We start from the raw sequence: 10899 nt of genomic DNA on the forward strand, positions 1-10899 counted from the left end.
ATAGTATACAAACAGAAGTAACAATAACATTAAGTTTTACCTTATTTTGATTATTTTTGTCTGTGTTCTTTTCTTATTCTGTTTCATCTTGCCTCTCTTAAAAAGACACCTTTTCACTGTCATTACTATTTGTACATTGATTTCCATGTCAATAAACATTTTTCATACACAGTGATATATTTTCAAGAAATTCCCAGTGATGCTGATTTTTTTCTGAGTCAATCATATGAATAAAACTGGAAGTTACATATATATAAAAAAAGACAATTTCAGACAAAAGAGGAGAGTTCATCATTGCCAGATCCTTCCTTTATAAAGGATGTAAAATGGATTGAAGTAAAATGGCCCTAAGTGGAGGTTCTGAGATGCAAAAAAGAATGAAGAGAAATGAACATGATAACTGTGAAGGTAAATGTAGATTAGAATTATATGTATGCAACAGTCATAATAATAAATTGTGGTGTTGAAATTAAAGGGGACAAAATGGAGTTCTAAGTGCTCTAAGCTTTTTGTATTATAAGGGAGGAAAGTAAAGGCTTTGATGAATTAATTTTGTATGTTGTAATTTCAAGTAAGATGAATATAATCATAGAATCATGCATAATTTAGAAAATAATAGAGGGGGAAGAGGAAAAGATTATTAATATAAAGGAAGAGAAGAAGAGAAAAAATATACAAGAGAAAGCACAAAAAGATGGATGGTAGATTAAATTCCCACACATATCAATATCTGTATTAAATATAAGAGGACTAAATGGCAATTATAGGCAAAGATATATCAGGAGACAAATTTAAAATATGAACATATAGAAATTTTATTATTAAATTTTTAATTTTTCTTAAAATACCAAAAGACACCAGACAAACTCAAACATTCTTAACTTTTGATCTTTCCATTCTACATGTATAATCAGTAATTCACAATATCATCAACTCTGCTTGAAATCTCTCAGCCATTGACACTTTATTTTGTCTCATTTCACTCTTCCCCCTTTTGGTCAAGAAGGTTTTCTCAATCCCTTAATGCTGAATCTCAGTTCATTCTAGGATTTCTGTCCCACATTGCCAGGAGGGTCCACACCCGTGGGAGTCATTTCCCACGTAGACAGGGGGAGGGTGGTGAGTTTGCTTGTTGTGTTGGCTGGAGAGAGAGGCCACATCTGCACAACAAAAGAGGTTCTCTTGGGAGTGACTCTTAGGCCTAACTTTAAGTAGGCTTGACCTATCCTTTGTGGGGTTAAGTTTCATATGAACAAACCCCAAGACTGGGGGCTCAGCCTATAGCTTTGGTTGTCCACACTGCTTGTGAGAATATCAAGAATTCAACTTGGGGAATTTGAATTTTCCCCCTTTCTCACGATTCCCTGAAGGGGACTTTGCAATGAACATATAGAAATTTTGAAAATAAAAGAATGTAAAAAGATATGCTGCAATAAAATTTTGGTATAGATATATTAATAACAGGTAAAATAGACTGTAAAAAATGTAACATTCTATAGATAAATAATTATAGGGGTTCAATTCACCAGAAGATAAACAATGTTAAATATGTATGCACCCAATTACATAGTCTCACAACATATAAGGCAAAAATGTACAGAAGTACAAGGAGAAATAGACAAAGCAAGAAGCAAACTGTGGGAAATTTCAACACATGGTAATTGAAAGGAAATACAGACATAGAAATCAGTAAGGATATGAAAGAGTTAAATAACACAATCAATGACATATTTATCTCATGGATACATATAGAACATGACAACCCCCAAAATGTAGAACATTTTTTAAAAATTAGCATTACTAGGGGTCATAAATCAAGCCTCCAATACATTTCAAAGAACTAAAATAATTTAGATTTCATTCTTTATAACACATTTAAGCAAGAAACCAACACAAAAGGATAACTATAAAATATTTGGAAATTAAGAAAATACATTTCTAAATAACCTAAGGGTCAAAGAAGGATTCATAGTGAAAACTGGAAAATGATTTGAGCTGAATGAAAGTAAAAAATGCTTTACATGAAAACTTATAGGCTGCAACTAAAGTAATAATTAGAGGGAAGATTGTACCATTAAGTATATGTGTAGAGGATTTTTTTTGTTCCCCCTATTATTTATTTTTATTCCATATGTTCCTCTCATCTGTTGACAAGGTAGATAAAAGGAGCATCAGACACAAGGTTTTCACAATCACACAGTCACATTGTGAAAGCTATATCGTTATCAATCATCATCAAGAAACATGGCTACTGGAACACAGCTCTACATTTTCAGGCATTTCCCTCCAGCCTCTCCATTACATCTTGAATAACAAGTGATATCTACCTAATGCGTAAGAATAACCTCCAAGATAACCTCTCGACTCTGTTTGGAACCTCTCAGCCATTGACATTTTGTCTCATTTCACTCTTCCCCCTTATGGTCGAAAAGTTTTTCTCAATCCCTTGATGCTGAGTCTCAGCTCATTCTAGGATTTCTGTCCCACGTTGCCAGGAAGGTCCACACTCCTGGGAGTCATGTCCCGCGTAGACAGGGGGAGGGTGGTGAGTTTACTTGTTGTGTTTGCTGGAGAGAGAGGCCACATCTGCACAACAAAAGAGGTTCTCTTGGGGGTGATGCTAGAGGATTTTAAAAGGCTGAAAATTAAGGTAAAGCACCCACACTGAAAACCTGAAGAAGGTTAAAAGAAAGTAAAAACAAGAACTTATATTAAGGAAATATCCAAGGGGCTCTATATTTAGCTTGTTCCTTGTTATTTTGCATTTCTTATGCATCCAGTGAGCCAACTCCTTGGTAGTTAGAGCCAACATTTTCTAAATTCCATTGATACTTTTCACGTCCAGTAACTGATGCAGCAAAGCTGCAGTTTCACACCATGGGTAACCCTGTGGCCAGCCAGGAATCGAAGGTTCCTCACCCCACCCCATTCTTCTTCCCAAACCTCATGTTTCAGTGAGTCAGGGTCATTCTAGCGAGTCCCCTTCTGACACTAACCGTGAGATTAGGAGAGAGTCACAAGGTGACCTCACTTCCGACGCCAACTGCAGAGTTCAGGGAGCCCTAAGCCAACCATCATTAAGTGCTTTTTTTAAATGTTTTTTTTAAAGACAGTTTTATTGAGATATGTTCTCATACCACAAAATCCATCCAATGTGGACAATTAATGGTTTTTAAAGAAGTGTGCATTCATCACCACAATCAATTTTAGAACATTTCAATTACTCCAAAAAGAAAAACCTTCTACCATTTAGCAGTCGACTTTCGATTCCTCCATCCTTCCCCAGCCCTACATAACCACTCATCTAATTCTGTCTCTATAGATTTTATATTCACATTTTATATAAATGGAATCATATAATATGCAGTATTTTATGTCTTGTTTCTTTTACTCAGAGTGAATGATTTTTTTAATTATTATTATTTTTAATTAGAGAAGCTATAGGCTTACAGAAAAATCATGTAAAAAACACAACATTCCCCTTTACCCCACTATTGCTGACACTTTGCATTAATTTGATACTATTGCTACAATTGAGGAAAGAACATTAAAATATTGCTGCTAACTATGGTCCATAGTTTACATTAGGTGCATTTTCCCATACACTACCCTATTATTAATACCTCGCGACAGTGTCATACGCTTGTTATAATTCATGACAGAACATTCTTATATTTGCACTATTAACCATGCACCATCACAGCAGGGTTCCCTGTGTTATACAGATCCATTTTTATCTTCTAACTTTCCTTCTAGTAACATACATGATCCAAAACTTCCCCTTCAACCACATTCACACGCATAATTCAGTGCTCACAATAATGTGCTACCGTCATCATTATCCATTTCCAAGCATTTACATTCACCCTAAGTAGATATCCTGCACAAACTGAGCATCAGCTTCTCATTTTCTACCCCCATACAATCCCCAGGTAACCTATATCCTAGATTCTAACTCTGTGAGTTTGCTTATTATAATTAGTTCATATCAGTGAGCTCACACAATATTTGTCCTTTTGTGCCTGGCTTAAGTCACTCGCCATAATGTCCTTAAGGTTCATTCATGTTGTCGTGTGCATCAGGCCTTCATTCCTTCTTAAAGCTGAAAAACATTCTATCATGTATATATCTACACCACATTTTGTTTATCCATTCATCGGTTGATGGACACTTGGTTGTTTCCATCATTTGGCAGTTGTGAATGATGCTGCTACAAATACTGGTGTGCAAATGTTACAAATACTGGTGTGCAAATATCTGATCACATCTCTGCTTTCAGTTTTTCTGGGAATATACCTAATAGTGGGATGGCTGGATCATATGGTAATTCTATACTTAGCTTCCTGAGGAACCACCAAACTGTCTTCCACAGTGGCTGCACCATTTTTATTGTTAAGGTTTTTTTAAAAATTTCATTATCATTATTTTATTTTTAACTTTTTTATTGTTTAGTATATCACACATACAAAGCAAAGAAAGGAAAAAGCAATAGTTTTCAAAGCACTCTTCAACAAGTAGTTACAGGACAGATCCCAGAGTTTGTCATGGGCTACCATACCATCCTCTCATATTTTTCCTTCTAGCTGCTCCAGAATATGGGAGGCTAGAGGGCTTAAATATTTTTTTGATCATCGCAATTGACTTTTCCCCCTTTTTTTTGTAAAAAATAATATATATACAAAAAAGGTATAAATTTCAAAGCACAGTACCACAATTAGATGTAGAACATATTTCAGAGTTTGACATAGGTTAAATTCCACAATTTTAGGTTTTTATTTCTAGCTGCTCTGAAATACTGGAAACTAAAAAAGATATCAATTTAATGATTCAGCTTCATATTCATATGTTAAATCCTATCTTCTTTGTATAACTCCACCATCACCTTTGATCTTTCCGTTCCTCTTTTTAGGGGTATTCAGGCTATGGCAATTCTAAATTTTCATCTTGGCAGGGGCTGTCACTAACATGGGGTAGGAAGATGGAGATTTCTGATGTTCTGGAGAGGCTGGGCTAGGTTTCAGGACTTATCTGGACCAGGGACCCATCTGGAGGTTGTAGGTTTTTGGAAAGTTACTCTAGTGCCTGGAACCCTTGTGGAATCTTATATATTGCCCTAGGTGTGCTTTAGGATTGGCTGGAATGGTCCTGCTTGGGGGTTGGCAGGTTACAATAGGTAGCAAGGTCTACCTGAAGCTTGCGTCAGAGCAACCTCCAGAGTTACCTCTCAACTCTATTTGAACTCTCTCTGCCCCTGATATTTTATTAGTAACACTTCTTTCCCCCTTTTTGGTCAGGATGGAATTGTTGATCCCACAGTGTCAGGTCTGGATTCATCCTTGGGAGTCATCTCCCACGTTACCAGGGAGACTTTCACCCCTGGATGTCACATCCCACGTAGGGGGAAGGGCAATTATTTCACTTGCAAAATTGGTTTTAGAGTGAAGCCACATCTAAGCAACAAAAGAGGTCCTCCAGAAGTAACTCTTAGGCATGCCTATAAGTAGTCTAAGCTTCTCTGCTACCTACATAAGCTTCTTGTTAAGTTTTATAATTCACTAGAAGGACTCGCAGAATTCACTGAAAGCTATTATACTTCCAATTACTGTCTATTACAGCTAAAAGACACCGATAAAAGTCAGCCAAGGGAAGTAGTGCACAGGGCAGAGTAGAGAAAAATTCCTAACAGGAAGCTTCAAACTGTCTTCTCCCCATGGAGTATGGACAGCATTATTTTCCTGGCAATCATGTGTGACAACATTCACGAGTATTGCCAACCAGGGAAGTTCAGCCAAGTCTTGGTGTCCAGAGTTTTTATTGGGCCTCCAGTGTGTAGGAATGATTCACTGACCACATGACTGATCTCAGTCTCCAGCATCTCTGGAGATCAAGCTGAAACTGTGCGTGACCAAAAGCCCCCATCATAAAGCACACCATCAGACACCCAGTAGGGCCAGCCCCTGCCCTATATCATATTGTTAGACTATGAGATGTGACCCCAGGGCCCCAGAAAAACAAAGATACTCTTATTAGTCATGACCATCCAGAGGTTTAGAGATTACCTCCCAGAAGCTGAGGGCAAAGGCCACATCTTTCTTTGGGCACGGTTAAATTCTTTACTACACACAATGATAAATGCCAAATTCAGAATAGTAGGAGGTGTCTACTGGGGAGGGTGGTATACAAGACGTTTGACATTTTGAAGTGGCTTTTGGTACATGCTCTTGTTACATCATTTTTATACCTTTGTATATGTATGAAACTTTTCCATAATATTTAAATGAAAACTTGATCATTTATCATCTATGCAAAGGCTTTATATTTATATTATATATAAATATATATGTATAACTATGCATGTTTAATACACTAATAAAAATACATATGTAAATGAATAAAAGAAAGATCTGGAAATATTGATAATAAGCTATTTTCAGTGTTTACTTATGGGTAAAATAATGGTTAGGGAAAAGATGAAATATGATTTTCAGTTTTTATTCTATATACTTTATTGCTGTTTGCCATATAAATCTGCCTTCATGTATTAAATGGGTGAATAAATTCTGTAAAGATGGATTAGTAAAAGAAAAAGAGAGAGGATTACATAATCAGCCATAATAAACTCTTCTAAAAAATCTTTCAACATATATTTACTTATTGTTTACTATATGCCTGGCAATTTCACATGCATCACGTGCACATAATCTCGTTTAATCTCCCAAGAACCTAAGAGACTGAATATAGAAATGGACGATGTCAGACTATATCTAACAGTAGAAAACTGACCCTCAACTTCTGCAGCAATCAGCTCAGGAAGCCAAACCACGACCTCTGTGGCAATTGGCCCTAAATAGTCAGGCATGGTCAACAAATGCCAGTTTCCCTATTTTTTGCCCCTGCTTCCACCACAGAACCAAATACAGAAAGCTAAATATGCTCCCCGGCCCACTCACATAAGATGCCCTCACTTCCAGCTAGCTTACTTCCAGCTTCCCCAGGATAACAACCTCTAATCAGAGAGTATCTGAAACTCCTTTCCTTTCTTCACTGAAAAGATCCCAATTCCAAACCCCATATTGAGTTGTTGCCAAATGGAAGGGATGGTGGCTGATTCATTTGTTATTCCAAGCTCTAAATAAATGCGCTTTCTTTGTTCTCATTTGGATGGTGTGCCAGTTTGAAGCTGAATATACCCCAGAAAAGCCATATCCTTTTTCCTGATCCAATTTTGTGGGAGCAGGCATGTTTCTTTTTAAATTTTTTTTATTAATTTAAAAATTTTTTAAAACATAACAACAAGCGAACACAAACATTCTTACCATATGATCATTCCATTCTACATATATAATCAGTAATTCACAATATCATCACATGGTTGTATATTCATCATCATGATCATTTCTTAGAACATTTGTACCAATTCAGAAAAAGAAATAAAAAGAAAACAGAAAAATTCATACATACCATACCCCTTACCCCCCCTTTCATTGATCACTAGCATTTCAATCTAATAAATTTAACATTTGTTCCCCTATTATTTATTTTTAATCCATATGTTTTACTTGTCCGCCGATAAGGTAGATAGAAGGAGCATCAGACACAAGGTTTTCACAATCACACAGTCACACTGTGAAAGCTATATCATTATACAATCATCTTCAAGAAACATGGCTACTGGAACACAGCTCTACATTTTCAGGCACTTCCTTCCAGCCTCTCCATTACACCTTAACTAAAAAGGTAATATCTATTTAATGCATAAGAATAATATCCAGGATAACCTCTAGACTCTGTTTGGAATCTCTCAGCTATTGACACTTTATTTTGTCTCATTTCACTCTTCCCCCTTTTGGTCGAGAAGGTTTTCTCAATCCCTTGATGCTGAGTCTCAGCTCATTCTAGGATTTCTGTCCCACGTTGCCAGGAAGGTCCACACCCCTGGGAGTCATGTCCCACGTAGAGAGGGGGAGAGCAGTGAGTTTGCTTGTCATGTTGGCTGAGAGAGAGAGAGAGAGAGAGAGAGAGAGAGAGAGGCCACATCTGAGCAACAAAAGAGGTTCCCTTGAGGGTGACTCTAGGGCCTAATTTTAAGTAGCATCCATGTTTCTTTTAATACTGATTCAATATTGTGGGGTAGAAACTATAATTGGATTGTTTCCATGGAGATGTGACCTTTTAACTGGATTGTTTCCATGGCGATGTGACACACCCAATTGTGGATGTGACTTTGTGATTAGATGGAGATGTGACTCCACCCATTCAAGGTGGGTCTTGATTAGTTTACTGGAGTCTTTTAAAAGAGGAAATATTTTGGAGTAAGCACAGAGTAGACAGACAGAGATGTTTGGAAATGCAGAAAGAAAACACCCTCTGGGGAAGCTGTTTGAAACCAAAGCCTAAGGACCAGCAGATGCCAACTATGTGCCTTCCCATGTTGGCCTTTCTTGAGTCTCTACATATCTTAGTTGGACATTTTTATGGCGTTAGAACTGTAAACTTGTAACTCAATAAATTCCCTTTATAAAAGCCAACCCATTTCTGGTATATCACCTCCACTGCCACCATCCTGGCCCAAGCAGCATTCTCTCTCACTCAGATTTCTGTAATAATCTCCTTACTGGTTTTGTTTGCTTTACCTTTGTCCCCCTACATTCTATTCCCCACAATTAGAGGAATCGTATCACACCTAAGTAAGATTCTGCCCCTTCTCTGCTCCCCAATGGCTCTCATCCCACTCAAATTAAAAGCCAAAGTTGCATGATGTGGCCCCCTGCCTTTACTTCTCTGACCTCACATCCTGCCACTCCATGGAGCTCTACAGAGTCTCTCTTTTAAGTACTTATCTGTTTCTTCCATTGAGTCACTCTCAAAAAATATATCCCATTGTAATGGCACTTTCCCATTTATTCTCTCAGTCAACCAACATTTCTGAGCATCTCCTTTATGCCAGGCAGTGTTCTAGGGACATGGCAATGAGCAGGAGAGTCACAATCCCTGTCCTATTATTAATATGGGAGGCAGTCAATAAGCCTGTTGACAATTAATGAATTTGATTGTTATAAAATACTGTGAAGAAATATAATACAGAATAAAACGCTACAGAGTGATGGGATGGGTGGGGAAGCAATGTGGAAATAGTTCAGCTAGGGTGGTCATGAAAGGGCTCTCTGAGGGAATGACATTTGAGCAGAGAGGCCTAGAGGGAGGAAAGCCATGCCAGGATAGGGAGAAGGAAAATGTAACAACAGGTAACAGCAATTGTAAAGCCTGAGGAGTTAACAAGTTTAAGAGAAAAAAAGATTGGTGGATGCAATGTAGCAAGGAGGAGATTGGCATTAGAAGAGGTGAGATACCAGGCAGGGTCAGCTCCTGTAAACAATGAGAAGGAGTAGCAATTATATTATAAGCACAGTGGGATTGCACTGGAGTAGTTTAAGGCTTGTGACCATGAACTCTCGCTACCCTGTGGAAACTGAACCACTTAGGGCAAGAGTGGAAGCACAGAGACCAAAGTTACTTCGGGCATCCAGGTAAAGATGATGACAGCTTGGCCCAAAGTGGTGTCAATGGAGATTTCAGAGTTGTTGGATTGAGGATATAGTTTCAAGGTAAAACTAACCAGTTTAGGTGGTGAATTTGACATGGAGAGGTGAGGTTTTCACCCAATTCACTGAGTGGACGTCATTGTATTCTAATTATCGGTTATTATATCTGTCTTGCCCATAGAACCATGAGCCCCATGAGGAAACCACTGCGACTGAGTCTCTGTACCAGGCACAGAGGCTAGAACATAGTACAGGTCCAATAATATTTTGATGAAAGGACAGTTTTGAAACTGAGAATTGAGTATTAGCTGTGATTCTGCTGGTAAAAATATGTTTTATAATTGTTTCAAAAATTGAGATATAATTCACACACCATAAAGTTAACCTTTTTGAAGTGTAGAATTCAGTGATTTTCAGTATATTCACAAATTTGCACAACCATCACCACTATCTAAGCCCAGAATATTTTCATTACTCCCCAAAGAAATCCTGTATCTATTATAATTCAGTCCCCCATTTTCCCTGAACTCTTTCTCCCTCCAGCCCTAACCAACTATTCATCTGGTCTCTGTCTCTGGATTCACTTAATCTTGACATTTAATGTAAATTTAATTATACAATATGTGGCCTTTTGTGTCTGATTTCTTTCATATAGCGTAACATCTCCAAGGTTCATCCATGTTTTACCAAGTATTATTATTTTATTCCTTTTTATGACCAAATAATATTCCATTGTATGAATACATCATTTTGTTAATGCGTTCATAATTGTTAGTCATTTTTCTCCACTGTTTGGTTATTATAAATGACACCAGTATGACTGGTAACTAATTTTTAGTTAATATCTAACAAATGAAAAGCTATTGTTACTACTCACAATTCTAAAGACTTGGAAACTTTATATCTCAATTAATCTTCCCAATAACCTTGTGAGATAGATCTCGTATCACCACTTCACAGAGGAAGGCATGGGCCCAGGGAAGTACAGCAGCTGGCCATTGTCCACAGACATTAGGTTTAGAGATTTAAGACTAAATCCTTGATTCGAAAGCCAGTGTGCTTTCCATGATACCATTTTGCCTTAAAAACTTCTTTGTAATTCTTGATATTCTCACAAGCAGTGGGGACAAACGAAGCAATAAGCTGAGCCCTCAATCTTGGGGTTTGTTCATATGAAACTTAACCCCGCAAAGGCTAGGCTAAGCCTACTTAAAATTAGGCCTAAGAGCACCCCCAGGGAACCTCTTTTGTTGCTCAGATGTGGCCTCTCTCTCAGCCAACATGACAAGCAAACTCACCACCCTCCCCCTGTCTACGTGGGACATGACTCCCAGGGGTGCGGACCTTCTAACGTGGG

The sequence above is a fragment of the Tamandua tetradactyla genome, chromosome 16 (assembly GCF_023851605.1).
Source record: "Tamandua tetradactyla isolate mTamTet1 chromosome 16, mTamTet1.pri, whole genome shotgun sequence".
NCBI lineage: Eukaryota > Metazoa > Chordata > Mammalia > Pilosa > Myrmecophagidae > Tamandua > Tamandua tetradactyla.